Source organism: Protopterus annectens, chromosome 12.part0 (assembly GCF_019279795.1).
Source record: "Protopterus annectens isolate FY-2018-M chromosome 12.part0, PAN1.0, whole genome shotgun sequence".
Lineage (NCBI taxonomy): Eukaryota > Metazoa > Chordata > Ceratodontiformes > Protopteridae > Protopterus > Protopterus annectens.
Window position 1 is genome coordinate 1,413,453,886 of NC_056746.1, and position 23,545 is coordinate 1,413,477,430.

The 23,545-nt window shown below is 38.6% G+C and overlaps 1 protein-coding gene across 1 annotated transcript in view; it reads right to left on the reverse strand.

Annotated features, from left to right (window-relative positions):
• Positions 1 to 23,545, reverse strand: part of PPP1R16B (protein phosphatase 1 regulatory subunit 16B) — a 711,559-nt gene that overhangs the window by 436,141 nt on the left and 251,873 nt on the right. The gene's annotated exons all lie outside the window — the stretch shown is intronic.

Sequence of the window (23,545 nt, forward strand, 5' to 3'; positions counted from 1 at the left end):
ATAAAATACAGTGCAAACATGCACACAATACAGTGCAATCATGCACATAATACAGCGCAATCATATACATAATACAGTGCAATCATGCACATAATACAGCTCAATCAAGCACATAATACAGCGCAATCATGCAGATAATACAGTAGAATCATACACATAATACAGCACAATCATGCACATAATACAGCACAATCATATACATTATACAGTGCAATCATATACATAATACATAAACGTTTATATACATATGAAACATGTGCGTATAAGATGCCACATTAAGAGGATGAGAACTTTTGTTGGTAGGTTGATCCTCCAAATATCTCTGCAGTACTGCTCAATAACTCTCTCACCTTATTTGGTACTATTACTTGCGTATATAAATGCCTTTCTGTTTTTGTTCTTTTTTTTTTCCCTTTGGATAAGATCTTTGTCTGCATGCTCATTGCACCAGAAAATAAAAAGGGAAATGTGGCATGTGGGCTGTGCCATGTTTTTCCCCAGGTAGCACATTTGCTCACATGTTCATAGTGTGAAAAAGTATTAGTATGTTGCAGCTATGCAGCATAAAAAAAGGTGAATATACGAGGTGCCAGGCTTATCTTTGAGTCTTTTGTGACACATACTCGAAAGTGTGATCATAAATGTGTGAGATATTCAATTTTAGAAAGCTCAGAATAACAGCATTTTGGAGAATTCACTTTTCTTCTGCTATATTGGAGTTGGCATATTAACCTACAGTGGGATGTGGTGGATACTGCCTCCAACACTGGGGAGATCAGTAGGGCTTTGCCCCACCTACAAAAATGATTTAACAGTGAAACAGTGACTTTCAGCATTCCTTGTTTCACTTTCAGTTAGGTAGCTCATATCTAACTCTTAAGCTGTACTATAGCAAACGATAGAGCGAAATAAATATCGCTGAGCATGTTCATTTGCCATATATTATATAACAGAACACTACAACAGCTGTTCAGCACGAGTTCATGAATGGAAGCTTCTAGCAATCTGTACTAAAAACAAAATAAGTGGCTGCATTTGTGCAACCCAGTAAATGAGTTGACAGATCAGCCTGACTTTAGCATTAAAACTGTTTTACTCATCTATTATGACATTTATTTAAGAGTATAAATAGATAAATACTTTGCAGCATAAGCATTCAGCACAGGCTTGTCAACAAATGAGGACCACTTGGCCCCTTTGTCATCTGATGTATCCTAGTTAAACAAAGGTGTCACGCCAAGTTTTGAATCGACATTCTACTGCTGTACACTTGAAGAGATTTATGTCTGTATGACTTATTCCTGACCTGTTATGTTTCTTTGTAATTTACTGCTGCCTAAGGGAAGTTGTTTCCAGTGTCCACTGCTGTCTGTAAATCGTGTTTGTCATGGTATCTGCTACACTCTATCCCCCTTGTCTTTAAACCTTCACATTATACAACAAATGACCAGTACTGGTGAGAGGAAGTCTGAGGTCAGGAAGGGATAAGACAGATGTTATTTTTATTGCACTTGAAAACACCTGGTAAAGCTACTTCTGCAAATTAGCTCCATGTGGCACAAAGCAACAGAGGAAATCTAAGCAGCTTGATGGGTAAGGCATTTTTTAGTTATAGTAAACATTTTAGTACAAACATTTGGCTTCCCCAGCAGCAGTGGTAATAGATATGTGTGCTGGTAATTTACGTATGTGCAAAATGTATTATTATTCCACTAGATTTTTTTTATCCTATCCTGAATAACAACACTGTTTGAGAATCAATCTGCAGTTGCTGCATATAATGATCACATTTCAGTTGCATTTGCTTTTACGAGATTCAGTCCTGAAGCTGCAAAGTTGATGAAGTGAGGATGGCTGGGGGGATGGGGGCCAGAATGAATATTCTCCTTGAAAAAAACTTCAAATGAAAGCACAGGAAATAAATATAATAGATTCCTCAGTCTGCACTGGCAGAGTTGCATACAATGAGGTATGAAATTCTATGCAATTTGGCTCACACAGGCTGTTAAATTAGTGAAGTGCAAGGTGAATCTACAACTCTCGAAATTCCACCATCACTGGGAATCGCCTTCTAGACTGCTTAAAAGCTAAGGATACCTTCCAGTGCAGTATTACCTGAATATGTTCTTCAATGCTGAAGAAAATAAGCTTGTCATATATAAAACCCTCCTTATCAGCACCCACTAAGACTGTCTTCTTTCTTTCACTCCTTTTTTTTTTAATTTCTACAACTCTGACATTGTAAGTGTAATCACAAAAGAGTGCAAAACTGTCAAAAAGGAGGTACATTCCAAACTTGTAGTAAAACGTAAAAAAAAAAAAAAAAAAAACTTTGGGGGGAGTGTGTGACCCCCATCATCCCTGATACTTACGTATACTACATCTGAGATGAGTGTATTTTGAGAAAATGGGAACGCCTTTAGGGTCCCCAGTCTTGATTATTTCATCATATTGCATAGGAATGGCACAGTAGTGGTCATACCTTGCACTATTATCTCTAGTGGCATCATACTCATTTTATTTACTTACATTTATTAACTGGGATAGAGCACTGATCACCAATAACTCATTTCAGTCTTAGTCCATATAGAAGAAGAGACATGACATTTAAAAAAAATAAGAAAATGTAATCTCCGTAATATCCCCGAAGTCTCAAACAACCCACTAAACAAGTATAGTGGGTCCAAAAACAAAACAGTGAAAGAAACTTCTCTGTGTGGAAGATTTTCAGTCCATATATCTCTAGTTAATCACTGTATATTAAATCAGATCAGACAATAGCAGAAGTTGTTGTTGTTGTGTCTTTCGGCTTTTCCCAGTTTGGGGTCGCTACAGCGGAACTCTGGTCCGCTAATGATTGGCAGTAGATTTTTACATGCCGAGTTGCCAGCTCTGACGCACAGCCTTCAATGAAGGTACGCCCATTCACGTACAATAGCAGAAGTAGCAAACTTAAATTCATCATAAGTCAAAAAAAAAAAAAAAAAATATATATATATATATATATATATATATATATATATATATATACATCTAAAATATGAAATATTGTACAGAATTACTAAGTATTTGAAAGTAATGCAAGGAAGGCAAGCAGTCTTGTTTTCAGTCGAAAATCCTTTAAGTACACAGACAAGCAATCCAAGTAAAACAAAATTAACAGAGTAATAATTTCCACACAAGAACTCCTGAAGAAGTCTAGAAGGACGAAAGCGATCTTTGTTAACAATAGGTTATGAAAACAGAATATGATTTTTACAATTGATTTTTTACATGCATAGTGTATATGTATATATTTATATATTTTTTTTGATTGTCAAATGGACTAAGGTTGATATATTTCCAGCCATGTAGTATATTGTCTTGGATAAAATCGCAGACTTAATAATCTGGTTAAATAAGAGGTACCACATCATTATAAATTTTATTTAAAGTACATAACGGTTATATTATTATGACAGCTACTAAGTAGGGCAGGACCAGCTCGAATGTCACACTGATGGGAGAAGGGATGTGAATTTAACATGTGTACCAAGAACACTTTGTTTTGTTTTACAGCACAATAAACCACTCCCTTGCCTGATAAAAAGTAGATATATATATATATTTAGAAAGCTTGTGAGGAAACTATTACTCTGTTAATTTTGTTTTACTTGGATCGCTTGTCTGTAATTACTTTTGAAAATTCTGTACAATATTTTATATTATATATATAAATTATATATAATATAAAATATTGTACAGAATTACTAAGTATTCAAAAGTAATCCAAGCAATTAACTATAGATATATGGACTGAAAATCTTCCACACAGAAGTTTCTTACACTGTTTTGTTAAAAAAAAAATAAGGTAACATGACAATTACATTAAAGTACTGAACAACAAAATAGGACTGAAGAGTTAAGTATATAGACAGTAATGTTATACAATACTTGTAAAAGGGTTAAAACAAGGTGAGCAATATGACATTCAAAGAGTAAGAGGAGATTCAACAGCAGGTTGGAAGTACGAAAGGTAAAACCATGAAGTTGCAAAGGAAATTTGAATATAGTTTAGTGAAGCTAAAGGGAGAATGGAAAGAGAAATTAGACTGTAGAGTTGGAAGAGAGGCAGTGTCATTTGGTGATTTTAGGCCTTGCTCCTGTAATGGGAGATTTATCTGAATGGTAGTACCCCATGATGGGTGTCTCCAAGAGAACAGATGCAGACTTTGTAACCAAAGGTCATTTAGTAAACAAAGTGAAGCAGAGACAACAAAGACAGTACTTGCGAAGAAAGAGCAGCCATGCAATAGTCATCAAGAGTATGGCTGTTATTGGCATCAGTATTACTGTCATCAGGAATGTTTGTACTGAACCACAGGGCAGTTCCAAATACAGACAATGATGCCCCGGAAGTGGAGGAGGTCTACTTCATTTTGTTTTGCACCACAAAACCAAACAACAGGAAAGCAGTAGAGGAATCTACCAGAAGAAGGCTCCAACAAGCCAGCAGACCCCCAAAACATCTGGGAGCATCCAAGCCAAGCCAATATACCAGACATGTGAATGACCATGTTTGCCAATGACCGCATACTGGGAACTGTTATCTGCTTATCCAATGATACAAAACAGTTTCAGCAAGGGCTGGAATATACACATATACAATGTAGCAAAAACTGTCTCAATCAAAATAAAAAGTGCAACATAGTAATATTTGACAGAAAGTTTGTTCCCACCTGGTACTCCTCTTCAGACAGATATGCTCAGAAGATGCCTGGGTACTTATGTGCATAACTTTCTCTAATTCCATCATTATGTGTCCACCACAGTCAGGAACTCCTATCTGGGCTAGTTAATTTCCAAGGGAATATCTTCAGCATTCAAAGAAGTCATCCTACCACTGACACTTCCCGTATTAGACACATCACTGAATGGATTCTCTCTTTAGTACGTAAAAATCTAAGCATATCAGTCACCTGGAAAGGCCCTAAAGATTTCTTATGAAAAAAAATGAAAGGTCTTAAGTCCTGCCACTATCATAATATATTAGTACAACTCTCTGTATACTCAACAGCCTATAAACTCCTGTGAGGTGACTTAAGTCTTGCTTTTCAAAGCATGAAACTCCCAGTCCTATCTGACCTCCTATTTCTTTGTAAAAACAGTGGCTCTACAAACACCTGCAATAAGGATTTAAATCTATGAAAAGTAAAAGATAACTAACTGTTCGCAGTTGAAACAGGCTGTAAATAAGTCAATAATGATTGAAATATACAGCTCAACATCTCTTCAGACCTTCAGATCGATACGAATCCAAACAAGGGTAGCTGAGAAATCCAAACTCAATTCTGAGCATAAACATAAAAACTTTCTTTATTGACAACAAATTCAGTTGGTAAGCGCTTTCAGAACTGAGTCTGAATTTGTTGTCAATAAAGAAAGTTTTTATATACTGGCTCTGTACTATTTTCTGTTTGCGGTCGTTCATCCACTGGTGGTATTTTTGTTTATTTTGGTGATTTAAATGTATATCAACAAATAAACAAGAATCACCAGAGAGATAGAGTCCTAACTCAATGTATTCCTAGCCTAAGGAATAAGACAGCACTACAAAGTCCAACACAGTAATACATTAGCAATACTTTAAGGCTAGTCTTGATGACTAGATGGGTAGAAACAAGTTCAGACCAGGGTTATCATGTACAGCTCTGCTCAGTTTGAGAGGTGAACACTATTAAGAGCTTGAAAAGGGTTAGAAGAATGTTTAAGTTTATCACCTTAAAGTTGTATATGGTTAAGTTTGCTTAAAAGGTGTATATGGCTAGGAATCCTATGGTTCCCATGTTCACTTGCCTAGTGTGGTCCTATGTTCTTAAACATATACTTCCATAAGGTGTGTATTCTTGACTCCCCATCAGAAGTACAAAGCACAGCACTTCAAGCCCTGACAGTTCAAAAAAATAAAATGCAATTTAAATAAAAAAAAAAACAGTGAACTGCAAAACTGAATGCTATATTTTTCAGACATTTTTGCAGAGGGCTTCACTTCTCACACCCCTGCAGCTTCTAAGATCATTGAATCACAGCAAAAGATGAATACTTCGTGATACTGGAATCTCAAATTTAGCATAAATAGCCCCCCTATTCATATATCTAGGTCCACATTTCTAAAGATTGCAATTATGTCACTGTACATTCGACAAGTAGCTGGGTACTCTCATCCAACTGTCAATCTCTTGGTGATATGTAGTTAATTCTGGGTCTGGATCCATGTTTTTTGGAATGCCTGATAATTTCTAGGATCCATAAGACTGTACAGGTCATAGTAAACGTGAGAGATGAAAGTAAATGTAGGCTTAAATAGAAAGCATTTCCATCGCATACACCACGCAAGAACAAACACGTTAGAACATCTTACATTAAGCTACAGCTATAATCAGTGATGGTCTTGTACTTAACTATTGGACCAAGTGATCACCAACAAGACCCTCTGAGCTGATATTCACTCTGACAGCACTGTATTTCAGGGTAAGGAGCATGGTGTAATATTATGTCTGGTTAACAGAAAGCTCACGTCCTTTAGCTGCTCCTTCTATGTCACAGTTCAAGTTTAAATCTTCAATTATTGCATATCAGCATTAATATTCTTAGGGCTATGAGTTCCTAAAGGATGCACCATTCACTAATAGTGCTTTACACTGTAGTGATCTTAGGCTGAATTTACAGGCTCATCACAGCTATTGCACCCTAACCTCAAACACACTTGTGGTATTGATATAACTACGAAACAGTGTATGATGGAAATGTATGGCAACTTCTCTGAGGAAAATGGAGATGGTACCTATTATTAAATTTCCCTTGTTTTCTACTATTGAAAAACTTAGGCATATAGTTAAAAAAAACAAACAACAACATAAAAGTACAGTTGTATAAGAAGTTACCATAACAGTACATGTCCTACTGATTAATGTTGCAGTATTCCTGACATATGAGTTGCCACCACTGACATCCAGCCGCGATACCATAGCTTTACCATCATAAGTCCAACGCGTGACTTCAGCTCATATGTGTTGGGGTATATAGATGGCTGTATGTGGGTGGATCATAAGACTATCTCCAAGCCAGCAGCCTGAAGACTACTGAGAGACAAGACTGGCCAGCTAGGAGGGGTATAGCTTGAATTGCTAAGAAAATTCCTCTGTACCCATGTAACATAGCAAAACTTAAAACAAAGGCGGAGAGGAAACTGAAGGTTGAAGGGGGATAGAGAAGAGAGAATGGAGGGATGGCTCGAATAATGCAGCCTTGGGTACAGGCTGACTGTGAAGCCATGCCCATCTGTGAAGAACAGATCCAGCAGCAGCTGTACGAGAAGCGGGATCCACATTGCTGTGTCTGGCAATCTGCATCTGTTGCTTAGACTCTGCTGTACAAGGCTCTAATATAACTTTGTTTAATGAATTTAGGACAGAGATCAAATAATCTGGTAATTAATTTCCCTAAAAGCAACAGTAGCAGATGTGTAAACCTTCTTTCCCCATATATCCATAGCCCTACTATCTTTGTCAGTAGGTAAGGCATTTGCACTGGGCAGAAGCTTAGCGGGCTTATCCAAAGAGAGAGAAACTGCAAAAGGGTCTACCACTGGGTTCTTATATACATATTTAAGTTCTTCAGGAACCTTGTAAAACCTGTCTGGTCTTTCAGGAGCTGGTGGTTGAGAATCAGGTGCAGAAGAGGTGGATTGAAAGGCATTCTGTAAAGCCTCAAGGACAGGAGGTATTGGATAATGGGCAGGGGTACCTCTCTGCAAGAGGGTGTAACACCACTTCTGAACATCAGAGATCTGCATGGATTGCCATTCAAAGTGTTTCATCATGTTCTGTATAGTATCCCCAAGGAAGCTTCCTCAGTAGTGGAATCCAGTGAGAGGGAGTCCCCTTCGTTGGAAGAGATTTTCCCTGGAGAATGCAGTTGAGAGCAATAGTCTAGAAAGTGGTCAGAGTTCTAATCCCATTCCTCATAAGAAGAAGAGGAAACCAGGGTAGTTTTTTGAGGAGTAGTCTGTGGTTGTTGAGACCCACAGGAGGTAGGTTTCAAAGACATAACAGCTTTGAACAACCCCTGTAAGAAGTCTATCCACTCCTTCTCCCTATCTACTGAGAGGCCTGCTTAGACTTCTGTTTTTTTTTTTTTTAGGCATTATGTCTGCCTGGATGAGATTTTGAGCTTTGGAACAACATCTGACATCTACTAGAGAGCTAGGGATCGGTTCCCCAAATAAAATTTGAGGACCATCATGCGGTCCTTTGGAAATGATGAGTCATGGATCTTGGTATGTATCAGCAGTTTGCCATGCCTCAGGAGCCATAGCAGCCTCTGATTTGGTCTCTGTAGCAGGCAACAGAGAAACAGCCTGATGTACCATGGGTTCTGCAACCTGCAGTCTGGCAATTGTATTAGGGTTTAAGGAGCTATTAATAAGCTGTTTCCTGTGGTCCAGTGGTGCAGGGTTTGATTCCCTCAGCCTCCATTGCTTGTGTGACTGAGCAAGTGATTTAACCAGACACTGCTCCCGGGCCGACTCTCAAAAAAGGTCCATGGAAATCAGTGCTCTACCCTGAAAAACAAATATGTTGTAAGCATCTTAAGGTTTTTCGTTGGTGACAGAGGGACATCTGTGGAGTCAGTCATCTTGGACTAGACCAAGAACTTAAGATGCTGGGTCTGAAGAAAGGTGTTAAGATTAGAAAGCCTTGACCTAAGGGTTTGGGAAAGATTGAGTGACAGCTTGAACAAGATTTGTGATTGTGTTCCAGGCCTAGGCAAAAAAAGACACATGGTTTGCAAGTCCTTGTACAGAATTTGCCTACCACACTTGCACTTCCCATCCTAGATGACATCAACAGCTTTTGAAAAATATTGTAAAATCAACAGGAAGTTTCACCAATGGTGCATTTATATGGATAAATGATAGAGACAAAGGTATCAACAACCAAACAGGAACAGTCCACCAGATGACCTACATGACCTGCATTTGGGCTGGAGGCAAGATAGTCTGAGAATCCACACTTGTATGTCAACCTATATATTGCAACACATACGAAATGAGGTCATGTGTTGGACATACAACCTAGGGAAGGTAAAGCTTTGGTACCCTGGCCGGACTTCAAAGGTGACAACCCATATGTCAGGAATACTTCAAAAGTGATTTCAGTCAGGGCATTATTGCTTCTTGAACTACCTAATATGTGGTGGCAAGGACTATAATAACAGATAAAGCATGTGGAAAAAATCCTACTTTAAATGGAGTCTAACTGATTGTCCCCAACATCTGTGTTACATCTGCAGGCTGGACTGTACCCTCATCTGACAAAATTGTATTACTTCTTATAAGTTCATAGGTGTGTACTAGGCTAATGGCCCTGGAGCCTATATAAGCCTAGCCCAAGAAGATTCCCTGGCATCATGCTGCCCAAAGTTAGTTCCCATTGCCCCTGTCAAGCAAGGCCACTGAAGTGATGCCCAGGATGAACTTCTTATTGCCCATCCACTTGTCAAGATTTCTCTTAAAGAGGGCCAGTGAAGTGCTCTGCTTGATGTGAATGGGAAGTTTGTTCCAGAGAATGGGAAATCTCTGGGTTAGGAATCTGTTCCTCCAGCATGTTCTGTTTATTGTGGTAATGAGGTTTAGGTCTCTTCAGCATGTGGCACGGAGGGATTGGCATTTCTTTAGATGTACCATATCTAGCAGCTTTGGGTCAGACATGGCTTAGTATGTCAAGCAGAGATCGCCTCTAAGTAGGTGATAAGAGACAGAGTAAAGCTGGAGTTTTTTGAGTCTGTCCATATAGGGCATGTGTCCAAGGCCTAAGATCCTCTTACTGAGGTATTTTTGTGGCCTTTCCAATTGTTGTAGGTGTCTAGTTAGGTACATACCAAATGAGGTGTTTTATTCTATAATAGATCTAATGAGGGACGAGTAGAGAGGGATTATGACCTCTTTCTTCCTGGATGAGAAACCTTTTGTAATGAGATGTGCCATATAGAAGGACTTTCTGACTACAGTGGCAATGTGGTCATCAAAGGAGAGGCTGGTGTCAACCTGTGTCCTCAGCTCTCTTATCACACCTTTAGTGATTAGTGGACTACCTCCTATGTGGTAGTTCATGGGCACCACATTTTTCCCAAAAGGAATGACAATGCACTTTTTGGGCTTGAGCTTAAGGTCATGGTTCTGACACCTGCCATTGGTGTCAGTGAGGCCTTTTTGCAGAATGTCTACATCAGTTGGAGAATCAATAATGGCTCCGAGTTTGCAATCATAAAAGCTTCACTTGTATCAAGGTTATATCACCCCAGATGGGACTTGAACCTACTATCTCTGGCTTAGGAGGCCAATGCCTTGTCCATTGGGCCACTTATAGTCAATTACATTGAAGCTGTGCTTGCAATGTATGCAGAAAGTGATTTCACCTTACTGACTGCCTGGTCTAGGTTCCAAACTACAAATGAAAGTACCAAATGAGTTTCTAGATGTGAAAAAACAACTACAAACTGCATGGTTAAAATAGATTTGTGTTGATAACACCTATGCAGCCATTGCACTACAGATCAGTATTTGAAGTTTAAAATGAACTGTACCATGTTGTTCGGTTTCACTTGACTGTTTCTATATCCATAGGAAGAGAATATTCCCATAAATTGCCCCAAGAGCATCCATCTATCCAAAACACTAGCTAGCCTGTAAAATTTTAAATTGATTTCTTCTTCCTTGTATGGCAAAAGAACCAAACAAAAAAAAAAAAAAACATGCCATTCAACTCATGAACAATCTAGTGTACTGTCCTGATGTGTGTCACCTGAACCCTGGGTCCAGTTCTCAAACCACATTTGTTCTCAAATGCCACAGAAAATACTTTGCTTCATGGATATTAATAAAGACAGTGGCATGGGGGATACATGACTAAATTACAAATATGATAATAGAAATCTTAAACGTTAAAGGGATATGAACTGTGTCATATGTCATGGCATAAAAATGTACGACTAGCTAAAGGATGTATTAAAACTACATTTAATGTGATTTTTAATTTGTTTAACACTTGCTCCTCACTTCAGTTTTATCCTGGTAAATGATCATATAATAACAGAGTACCTACCTATGCAGTTTTACATAAATCTACTAATCAGAAAGAACAAGTTTACTGCAAAGCATGAAGCGAAGAGGTGCAAAATAGCAACACTCTAAGCAGTTTATGTTAATAAATACCTTCCAATGGAAGTCATAATGACAAATGAAGTACAAACATAATAAAGAGTATGGCAAAATAAAGCAAATGACTGCTGAATGTAGAAAAAACATCTCTACACTAATGAAAAAACTGAACAGAAAAGAGAGACAGAGGAAAAAAAAAGAAAACAATGTATGTAAGTACTTAACTTTTGTTGTGAGTATATGCCTGATGTGGGAGCTGCAATACCAACCCATCAGTAAGTGAAATATACTAACTATGGGTTGTTCTCCTTTGGAATAAATGGAATATTTGGTTTCACTATCTCCAAGGCACAGTAGTTTCTAGTTTTGGATATTTAGTTTGCTGAAGTAAGTGAGGGACACAATGCCTATGTAGAAGGACTGCAAATTGTGCTTTCTTTTTAATGTAACTGTACCAGAAAGTTTTAGACCAGCTCACTTTAGTTTGTTATTGCCTGGGGCTCTTTCCTTAAATCTTGAATATCAGTCTTTAAAACTTTCATGAAACATGTAAGTTTAAAATGACAAGTTTTGTATAAATTACTAATTTTTTAAATAAAATGTATCTTGACTGAATATCTGTAAATATAAAAAAGTGATTCCAGAACATGCTGCAGAGAAATTACAGTTAGAAATTAGCTAAAGAACTCTTTCTACACTGTAGGTATGCACACAGAAAGACATTTCTAATGAGCTTCACTTAGACAACTGTGTGGTTCTTTATAACTGTGATAATTCACAGAATTCACAGTTCCACTTTCTATATTTTGTATTTTTAGATAATTTAAGACATTACAGAATAGTTTTAACAGAACAAAATTTGAAGAAATAGCACTTGTGTTTTAATGCTGTACCCAATTTAGTGAATTTTGCTGGAAGTGCAAATTTACACATCTTATATCATGTCCAAAATCATCTAATATTCTTAACCATATATGTCATCTTCATGACTTCCATTCTGCACAGAAAAAAATTCCCAGATTTACTCTTTATTTTGTTATTACTGGGAACTTGAGTACTGGACAGCCACAGCAACCAACACAATTGTTGCTAACCTTACAAGACAGAACTGCCACTCCAAAAGTCTGGGTTACTAAATGTACAACTTAATTTGGTACATGTTTATCTGTAGTAACATTACAAGACCACTCACTAATTCTGGTCGGCTGGTAAAACTTTCAGAGGCTGCTAAGTCCTCTTTCTACCCACAATGCAATTCTCATTACAGCTCTTCTCTAGTTCTTGACCAAGCACAGAACTTGAACCAGACACCATATCAATTAAATACGTATGGTGAGAGAAGGGGCAGCTAGGAAGGCCTGCAACTGCAACACTACTCCCCTAACAGATGTAACATTATGGCAGGTACCCATAACTTTCATGTATGGCATGGAGTGCTGTGATTATGCTCCAAAACTGGGATAAAGATAAACCTGTTCGGTATTTCCCCAAGCATAAGACCTGATCTTAACAACTCATAGGTATGCTTAGCAAAACATTGTTTAGGAAACCCTAAACACTAGTATGATTGGGTTTCACACTAGGGACTAAACAGTGGACAGTGTCAGAACATCAGTAAACAGTGCAAGATGCAACAATGCTTTTAAAAGCTGTTGGAACTTCTCTGAGTCAGACTTATAAACAAAAAGTATGTGAGAATAAAGTGCATAACAGCTTTTAAAAGTGCTTTTACTTTCTGCCAGGGGATCACTTCATTTTTGACTACTGTACTTCAAAATGTCCTTGATTATGCAGAACAGCCCTCATATATTTGCCTTATTTTTCATAAAAAGTTTGATTTTCTAGTAATCACTGAGGATTGCAGTCAATCAGTAATTTCAAGTCGTTTCAGTTTCATACCTCTTATTGTTCATAAAATGCATGTTGATGCAAAGCCTGTTGTTCTATTAACTTTTTCAGTACATTAGAGCAATATTCAAAGACTGTCAATGATTTCTATCATTTAACCCACTACTGTTTTTGGATCTGTGCAGAATTCTTAAACCAAGAAGTTGATAGTTTGCTGCTGTTTATGTCAAGAGATCTCTCACTAAGTGCTTCATTAACTTTTACAGCTGGCACAAAACTGCCAGACACAGTTCTGTATCTGGTAGCCTATGCAGCAGACAAAGCTCTATGGACTACAAAGGATTATGACCTAGTCTTTGACCGTAACGTTCTATTACATGTCCTTCACATGGATGCCAGGATTAACCTCTAGAGCTTCACTTGAGGTGAATTTCTTGGCATACCTGTCTCAGTCACATGATATGTCCTTCATGATCGCAGAACTGATCATAATCCTCAATATCTGATCGTGAATAGGAACATTATAGGACAGAGTACCTACCTAATGCACACAAATGATCTCCCTGTGCAAATACACTTTTGATCACCATAGCTGCAAAAGATGATTACAATGTAGAAATTAAATCCAGTTTTTAATGCTAAATATTTGTAGTATGGTCTTACGGTGGGGGAGGGCAACTGTTTGCCTTACTTATTATAGAAGCAGTAAAATTACGTGACACAGCCAGATAGAGGAGCAGTACTAAAGTTAATTACTGAGCCTTTTTCTTGGTAAAAGGTGATAAACAGTTATTCAGATTTATAACAGACTGTGTGAGATCCAAATAATATCTAAGCTAACTGTGAACGCCTGTTCAGCAGAGAAGAAATTCTCACTGATTCACTAAATTTGGGTAGAACACAGGAAGGTAAATGATCTGATTCAAACCAATTTCTGTGGCCATTTTTGGTATAATGGCAAATGGGTACACAGGAGTATTATTTTTGTGGGGAGAAAAAACAGATACAGATGCTGAACAGACAAAACCTCAAACTCAAAAAATAAACTGGTTGAGTTAACAGCAACCAGAAATAATGTGCTCCAAGAGAAATATTTTTGGTCAGTTATGGAAGCTGGTTTGAAAGGAGGAATGACAAGATATCGAACATGAAATGTACATCCCAAAGCAGGGAATAAGCTCTATACAGGAAGTCTCAGAAGGAAGATAACATTTTCATCAGTGCTTGGAAACGGGTATCCTGACTCAACTGAAAATTACTAATAGTTACCAGATATACTTTAATGGATGAGTAAGCCATGACTTCTCCAAGCAAAACACAGTACCCTTGAGACAAATGTATATGAGGATTTCACTGAAGCTGCTGTACACCACTGGAGTGGTGTTTCCATTTGTCAACATGTCTTCCATGTAGCATGTTTATGAGCAAGTATGAAGGTGTGAGCAACCAACTTTGGAAAAGACATGTCTAGAGGCCAGAGTGGAAGTGAACAGACCAAGTTCTCAACTTCACAATAGAGTGATTGGGGTGTGGTTGGTTTGAAGGTTACAACAGCAGATTCCTCCTAAGTAGACTAAGGACCAAGGGACTCATGTATGGCTGAAGTTGGAAGAATGCGGGTCAACAGTAATCAGAAGGGAGGCATTAAGCTTAGCTTCATCATTAACCAATTTACAGTTGGTGTCACTCTGGAAATTACAGGAAATGGGGGAAGCAAAGGGTATTTCCTGTGACTATGGTGAGCTAGTGCATCCTGGCTTAAACTGTGTGGTGGGAGAATGAAGAAAAATACTGTTGTTGTTACTGTCTGGGGGAGCAACAAAACCACACTTCAGTTGACCTAACTTGCTAGAAATGTTGCTGTATTCTGTCAAGCTGAGTAACCATTCATGAGGCATTAGAAGGCAGTGGCTTTGCCTTGCAACACAGTGGATTAATCCAGGATGTAGTCATGGAGGCATCAAAGGCACTCTACTAGCTTCTGAAAAGTAAGTCAGTAGATGGCTCAAAGAAACTATATCAGGTTGCCAGGCAAAGACACAAGGATAAAGAAGACAGTCAGACACCCTTCATAAGAAATGTCAGCAACAACTTGCTCACAGGACATTCAAGGCAGATGGAAGAAGTACTTCCACCAACTTCTGAATGGGGAAAACCCCAGAGAAGCTGCACTACCCAGACACAGCCTACAATGAGAGGAGAGGTATGCCCACCGCTGACGACATAAGAAGAGCAGTAAGGAAAATGAAGTCATGAAAGTAGCAGACTCAGATGAGGTCACTGCAGATATCATAACGACGCTGGGTGTGATAGGGGACAACTGGCTCCTGATGGTATTCAAAGCAGTGGGGAGAGAAATATGTATCCCGGATGACTGGAGAATAAGCATACTCATGCCAGTGTACAAGAACAAAGAGGACATTCACAACTCTAGGCACTACAAAGGGATCAAACTCCTGTCATATTGCATGAAAGTTCTGGAGATGCTGAATGATGAATGGAAATGCAGAACAATAGAATGTAAGATGGAAGATGAGCGGTTTGGATTCAGATCAGGATGCAGCACAACTGATCCGATGTTTGCAGTGAGACAGACAGCAGAGAAGAAGCTAGAGATGAGGAACTAGTCCAACTGGGCATTACTAGACTTTGAGAAAGCATGTGACAAGGTCCCAAGAAAGCTAATTTGACAAGTCCTGTGGTGGTTTGAAGTCCCAGAAACACTGACTGAATTAGTACAAGGGACCCAATGACTCAAGTGTGAGGTTCCCAGTGGGAGTGGATGTGCACTGGGGTTTAGCTCCGAGCTCACTGCTGTTCGTACTGGTGATGCAATATATTACCAAACAGGCTGAAGAGGACAGATCAACCAAGTTGCTGTATGCAGATGATGTGGCATTACAAGCAGACTCTGAGAAAGAACTTCAGCAAAGGACAGAGGAATGGAATGCACAATTGAAGGGATATGGGATGAACATGAGTATGGATAAGACAGTTGTAATGGCAATAAATTATGGAGTTTATAAGAAGTTGAGAACTGAGACAGAAGGGAAAACAGTGGAACCGCTTCAAGTATCTGGGAGGGATGGTTGAGGAGAAGGGAAGTCTGAATAAGGAGGTCAAAGCTAGAGTCAGAGGGGCTGCAGCCAACTGGTACAGAGTGTCAGGGGTACTATGACAGAAGAATGCCAAAGAAGCTGAAATGTACAAAACCGAGGTGCGACCAGTACTACTGTACGACACAGAAACTTGGGCAGAAAAAGCAGAGCAGTTTAGAGGTGATGGAGATGAAGTGCCTGAAATGAGTGGTAGGATGCACACTGTGAGACAGACAAAGAAATGACGACATAAGTGAAGAAGCCGAAGTAGCTCCAATTACTGAAAACATTAAAGAGAACAGATTACGATAGTTCAGGCACATGTAAAGAAAAGCAGAAGGCAATCTAGTGCAGAAGATTTGGGACAGACAGAAAGAAGGCAAGGGGAAACAAGGGCATCCAGCAAAGAGGTGGATGGACTGTGTGAAAGAAAGTCAGCAACAGTCAGGCATAACTATCAAAGAAGTCAGAAGAGTGGCATTGAATAGCGAGAGATGGTAACAGTTGGCAGGACACGAAAAACCAACACAGGATCCGGTAAACCCAAGCAAGCAACCAACAAGCAACGCTAAACAGGCAACGTTTAATGGTTTAAAGCGCTTTTCGTCTGCGAAGTATGCAGAAAGTTGGCAGGACACCCCAACACCATGCAGAAAATGGGAAAAAGGGTGCTGCTGCTGATGATGATGATGGATGGCTGACAGTGGATAATGATTTGGAAATACCCAATGTCAAATTCTTAGTTTTAACTGTCAAAATAGGTAACTGTGCATGACCCGCTTTTTGTGGATAGAGCATGTGAAGTCAGGGGCAATGCCAAGCTGGAAGAAAAGCAGTTGTGAAGCCAGGGGTAAATAACAGGGTAACAAGCAGAATGCATTTTTTTCTTTGTTTTCCCCCTCTTCTTCTCATGCTTATCTGCAGTGTGTTCTCTAATGGTAGGAGTCTGACATTGTTTTTCTGGATATCAAAGGACAGAGGAGGAGTGAGAAATGTACTCAAACTCCAGAAGTAATGGCAACTCTTGTTAAGTTAACAAACAAGGATGAAAAAAACAATGAATGTAATGAATACAATGACATCTTTAATACATAAACTAGATTCAGGATTCAATGACTGAAGATAGTGATGTGTTTTGACAAACCTTGGTAGCTATTAAGATGAGTAAAAATAAACTTGTTTTATGGCATATTTTCTCCAGCAATAGGATGGTGATGATGCCATGAACACTGGGGGCTGGGGAAATATGCTATATAACTGCACTGTAAAAGCATGTGATGTTGATGCTTGTCTTGGTGTGTGCAGTGATCTGTGTTTACTATTTAGGTAAGTACTTCTGTAGTAAAATAGCCAGGAAAGTTAGATATGTGGAGATTGTTTTCTGTATATATATATATATCTTATGTTTATTGCCTTTTGAATTTTTTTTAGTGTGTATCAACCTAGATATATTTTACTCTATTTTCACATTATTTTCTGTATTGTATAAATAAAGTCTGTTTATTTACTGGTAATCTCTTATAGTTGCCATTTATTTATCAAAATATTTAAACACTGTTATTTGTCTGAGAAGATGGTAATCATTATATACACTGTTGGTTAACAAGCAGTGTAGCACACATCTTCCATGAGACTACTTAGACCCACTAACAGTAAAACAGATATTACTTGGTGTAGTTAATATTTTGATTGATTTTAGAGAAACCAGTGAGTGGAAGTCTCCAACTTTCTTTAAAAGTGGTGGCAGTACTACCAGGCCAGGATGAAAGCTGTGGAGAATTGATGAATTCTGTTAACCTTTCATGGGAGTTGTGTGTGTGTGTGTGTGTGTGTGTGTGTGTGTGTGTGTGTGTGTGTGTGTGTGTGTGTGTGTGTGTGTGTGAGATCATGTGTAAAAATAATTTGTGTGAAATGCAGTTGATGTAGATTAAAGAGCACTGGAAGACAGTTCACAAAGGGAGTGGTGAGAAACTTAGCTCTCTAAATATAATATGTGGCAGTAAAATCTTTGCGTGGAGGTTGGAAGTCCATATTCTTTTTAAGTTCTGGAAGACAGGTTGTACTTTGTAGGCTAGTTCTGGAAACAGATCAGTGTGCACTTTCTGGTTATACTTCAATCTTTGAAAGTGGTGGTGCCAATCATTCTTCACACTTAGTAGGCAACTGTAGGATTCAAAACCCATCAGTGTAAGTCTAGCACCTCATAGTAGACTATACACACATTGTTGAATTGTACCCTTACAACCTTCAAAGGGAGGTTTTGCTGTAAGGCTTGTAAAAAGTACAGAACTGCCATTGTCTCTTAGGCATTTATGTGCAATTTGAGCATTGATACTGTCCAAGTGCCTTGGACTGTTTGGCTAATGTAATGCACCCCTTAAAGTAAATGCATCTGTAGTGACATTGATGGAATAAGGCAGCTGGATAAAGGTGTGACCTGCAAAAATGTTCAATGGAACTGTGCACCACAATAGCCAAGATCTGTAGGATCTCAACAGCCTGAATGGTGCAAGAAAGGAATCTTAGAGATAAGACCATTGTGTCGGTCATGTACCTTCCTGTGATATATGGCACAAGATAGCATGTGAACAGAGACTGCCTTGGGACTGAAGGTTATCTGGACCAGTATTGCAGTTGGACACAGGAAGGTCAAAACTATATAAGCTACCTGTAGAATAACCTAGATGCTTTCCAGGACCATAAATGTCCAACATGACCTGGTACTTATGGAACAGCTGATAAAACCCACATGGAAAGTAGCCGAACTTTTTCATGGCTTGAGTTCCTTGCTTCAACAGGACTACAGCAACAAAAGCTATGAATTATCTGAATGCCTTGATGGCTGTCATGATCCCAGTAGATAATATCTGAAATTTTATAATAATTAGTGCCTATATAGAAACACTGGTATGCATGGGATTTTCTGACTCTTGATAAGGAAATAGTTACAACCACAACCAGATTTTGATAAGTATTACATGAGTGATATGTGGAGTAACAGTTTGAAGTCACTGAGATTTAGTATGTGCATCAGGTACTATGCCTCCATTAACACCAGAAAGAACGTGGAATGGTACCTGAATTACTGCAGGTGGACTGGGACCTCCTGGACAACTCTTTCTTAGAGGAGCTTATGTACTTTTTCCTTATTTGCTGTTTCTGTTGGGATGTAATGTCTGGTAAGGGTTGTGATGGCAGATTTGGTGAGGAGTGAATAAAAATTTCCAAAACCATATTCCTCATGTTACTGGTTTTCAAACTGCCAAGGGCGGGAAGTTCTGCTCCCTACTGCTTCTGAAACACAGTAATTGGGAGAGGAGTCCAGAACACTGAGTTACCTGGAGCTTCCCACAGTCTCCTTACTACCACCTGAAACCACCTTCTTATGGCCATTAGCATTGCTGTGACCTAATTTATGAGGAACCAGTGGCTTTCATTGCACTCTTGCCATGGTGACTGCATGAAAGCAAAGGATAATGCTGGAAGAGGCATATTGTGTAAAATTAACTTAATTGCCATAGTCATAATAGTCTGCTATCTTTACTTTTCAATGTGTGTGTGTGTTATCTCCAGACCAAATATCAATAGGCTTTTAACTCCTCAGAGTACAGTGCTGATTGTGCTATATGCTACCTCACTGCTGCAGTGCTACTTGTCTAGGCTGCCTAGTTTCAATCCCACATACAGCACATTAATAGAAAACCTCACACATGCAGACTAATCTTCTTACTGAAATGATGGCACTCAGAGATACAATCAAGCATCTTAAAATGTGAGGAAAATATATAAAATAAATAAGCAAAGCAAGGAGACACATTATTTTTTCAGTTTAAAGTATTTTTTCTCACATTTAAGAATTGACGGACGTAAAACTCCAGGCAACTGCTGTCCAGCTTGACAGTACAGAGGAATTCCATACCTCATTAACTTAGTGTTGGCAGGCATGAATGAGTTATTGTCAAAGAAGGTTGCCTTGGTATCTGAAATGGTGGCAGAATGCAATGCATGTTTCTACTGCACAAATGACACCTTGCACCCCACTGCAGGCAATTTGGACCATCTCTCTAGAGTCTTAAGATCAGTATCAACTCATCCATTAACCACACGTTTGTGCACTTCATCAGAGAAGTCATTTAGGTAGTATGTGTGTATATCAAATAAATTACAGTCCTCGTAGTGAGTGTGAAAGACACGTACATGCAATTCTCAAAGTAATCTGTCACTTTAAACTCCCTGTTAAGGGAATGGACTGCTGGATCCTAAGCCATGGGGATTTTATCTCAGTACTATGAAAGAGATTGTGACAACTGTTTGGTGGGGTCCCTTCCCAGACTAAACACAAAGCTGAAGGTCACACCGGTTGTATCTGGCAAAATATCCACCAATACAGGACAACCTTTGTGGATTGCCAGGGAAACCTGTAAGCCCTTTTCAAGCAATGGTGTTGATATGGACTTGGTTCTATTAGTCACTGTATTCTTTTCTGCATGGCATGAAAAATCGCCCTGAATTTGGGTCCGTCTCAAGGAGATGGAGAAGAAGGAATTCTCTCTCCCCTCTACACCCTTACTTGGATGGCTTATCTGTGGTCCTTCATCAGCAATAGTCTCAGACTATTCCCTGCATATTTCCCAGCATGCTCAGACTGATGAAAGACCAAAACAGGTGACTCAGCACAATATGTGGGGGTTACAGAGACTTCTACCTGTGAAGAGAGCAGTTAGTGTCTCAGTAGAATCTGTTGTGGATGTGGTTGCAGCATTACAACCTACACTTCACTTAAATTGTATAGTAGAGTTTAGGGCTTATACAAAGCAGTCAGAAATGGTTGTGTGGTCAGAGGTAAGGCCCCCACAAAAGGAAAAAGGTTGTAAACAGACTGCTATGAAAACAGACAAGTCAGTGATTCAGAAATCAAAAGAGACTGCATACTAGGATTGCTTCTTAGTGTTCAGTGACTTAAGGCCTTGTAAAAAGAGCCTACGATAGGGCAAAAATTGGCTACTGTGAAGAAAACAAGTAGTATCATTAGAAATGACAGTGAAAAGGCCATCATTTAGATGTAAAATCAATATTAACTCTTGTGAGTGATTTTTTCCAGAGAAAACATTGCTTCCCCTTGTCAGTTCAGCTGTACAGAATTCTTCAATTAATTATTATGCATACAAATGACAACTGACAAATCTTGCATGAAAAAGACTTCCACATTTTGCATCATCAATGTGGTCAAACTAATTTTGTACAAAGTGTAGCTTGCACCCACTTAAAAAAAGCTTCCTCATTTTTCATTAGCTATACAGAGAAACATCTCAATCCTAAATATTGGTTGTTACAGATGACATAACAGAATTAGAGAAATGCTATTGTTTTAGAATGTTACAGGACTGCAGCCATTCTGTCTGGAATTCCTAATGTTACTGGTCAAAATATCATTTTGTACTAGCTCTATGGAGAACCATCTTCCTTTTAACTAATGCTGCTCCTGATGTGAATGAGTTAAATGTTGCTTTTTATTGTGCAGAACTGTAGCCACTCTTCTTTATCCCTCCAATGCCTCTATAGCTGGATTTGAACAACATTTCCATATAGCACAGGCTGTAAAACCCAGAAACATCCTGTTCATTCACTCAGCTTTCCCTTAACAGAATTTTGCTGTCAGAAGTGGATTTACAGTGTATTTCTAATTTATATCTGTTCAACAGCCCACAAAGAACTTTTTACAGCTCTGAAATACATCGACCACTGGTTTCAAGAAGAACCCCAAGGGACATTAATAGCTTAACAAATCTCGACTTAGGTAAACTAAATGGCTCAGAAAACATTGAGTGCACCATTGTAGATGGGCTCAGAAGAAATCAAGTAATTGGAGGTACTGCCATAATCATCTCATTAGAACTCTTTAGAACTATCGTGTTCGCTATACTGCACTATTCTTGAGAAAGCCTTGCCGGAAGATCACATTCTCAGTCAATATGGCTCACAACTACCATTACAATTAATATAACATAATTTGCACTTTATACACTGGTATTCAGTTGGGCGGCCACGGTGGTGCAGCGGTTAGCGTTGCCACCTCACAGCAAGAGGTTCTCCGGTTCGATCCTCGGCTGGGGTGCCTTCTGTGCAGAGTCTGCATGTCCTCCCTGTGGTCGCGTGGGTTTCCTCCCACATCCCAAAGACATGCTGTAGGTGGATTGGACACACTAAATTGGCCATAGGCATGAGTGCGTGCATGTGTGTGCCTTCTGTGGAAGGTTGGGCGCTGGGCTGGCAACTTGACACCGTAAAACTCCACTGCCAATCATGAGCAGACAGTGATTGGCTGTGATGTCCCCTAACCGGGAAAAGCTGAAAGAAGAAGAAGAACACTGGTATTCAGTTCATTGTTAAGTTCATTAACCGTACCAGTCACATTTTCCATCCATTAACTTTCTTCTCTAAAGAAACAAGCGGAGATATTTAAGGTTTTGCTAATGTATGCTCCACACTAATTCAGGTTATTCATTTTCCTTGTATTTGTGGAATATCTGACCTTATTCAAAAAAAGGTCCAAAACAGTAGAGACTGCAGCTAAAAACTGAATGTAAGAATCCACCATTATATTTTCTATGGACCCTAAAGTTATCAACTAACCATAAGGAATGGCAACCTGTGAAGGTGCTAGAGCTTATGACCATATCTGATTTGTAGTAAAATAGCTGGCTGTAAAAACCTTTCATTTATGCTAACAGGCTGCAATAACTGCGCAAAGCTCTGTGATGTGCATGTTACCTTTCTACATCTAACTGCATTTAAAAAAAATATTACTTTACAGAAATTTAGGCAGGATGCAGTGAAAAAATAGATGGTGATGCATCCCCTTCAGGGAGAATTAATACATGTCTTGGCTGTATTAGGAGGCACGATGTCAGAGGAAGAGTGCCTTTAACAACTATGATGTGCATTATCAATAAACCCTTAATGAGAAATTATACCACTTGTAAAATAAAAGTCATATTTTTATAGAAAAACAACTAATTACATACATTAATGGTGAAAACAGTCTCAAGACTGCTATACTGTATCTTTAATTAAAAAGGGCTTGCAATGTATTATTATTTGCCATCTATTTCTTTATGCAAGATAGTCATGAAATTATTTCTTAAATTTACAAAACAAAAAATATCACAAGATAATTAGTTTCAGGAAAAAAAATATGTTATTAGAACATGTAATAAAGCATCTGAACTACTTCTAAACACAATGCTTCATTAAATGCAAACCTTTTAAAAGTGGAAAATATCCCACACTAATGCATAATTACACAAAGATGTCAGATTAAGTAGTAGTTTGCTCTGAAAGGACATGTCAGCAATATTTATTTATTTTATTTTATTTTTATTTTACATTTGTTGACCGG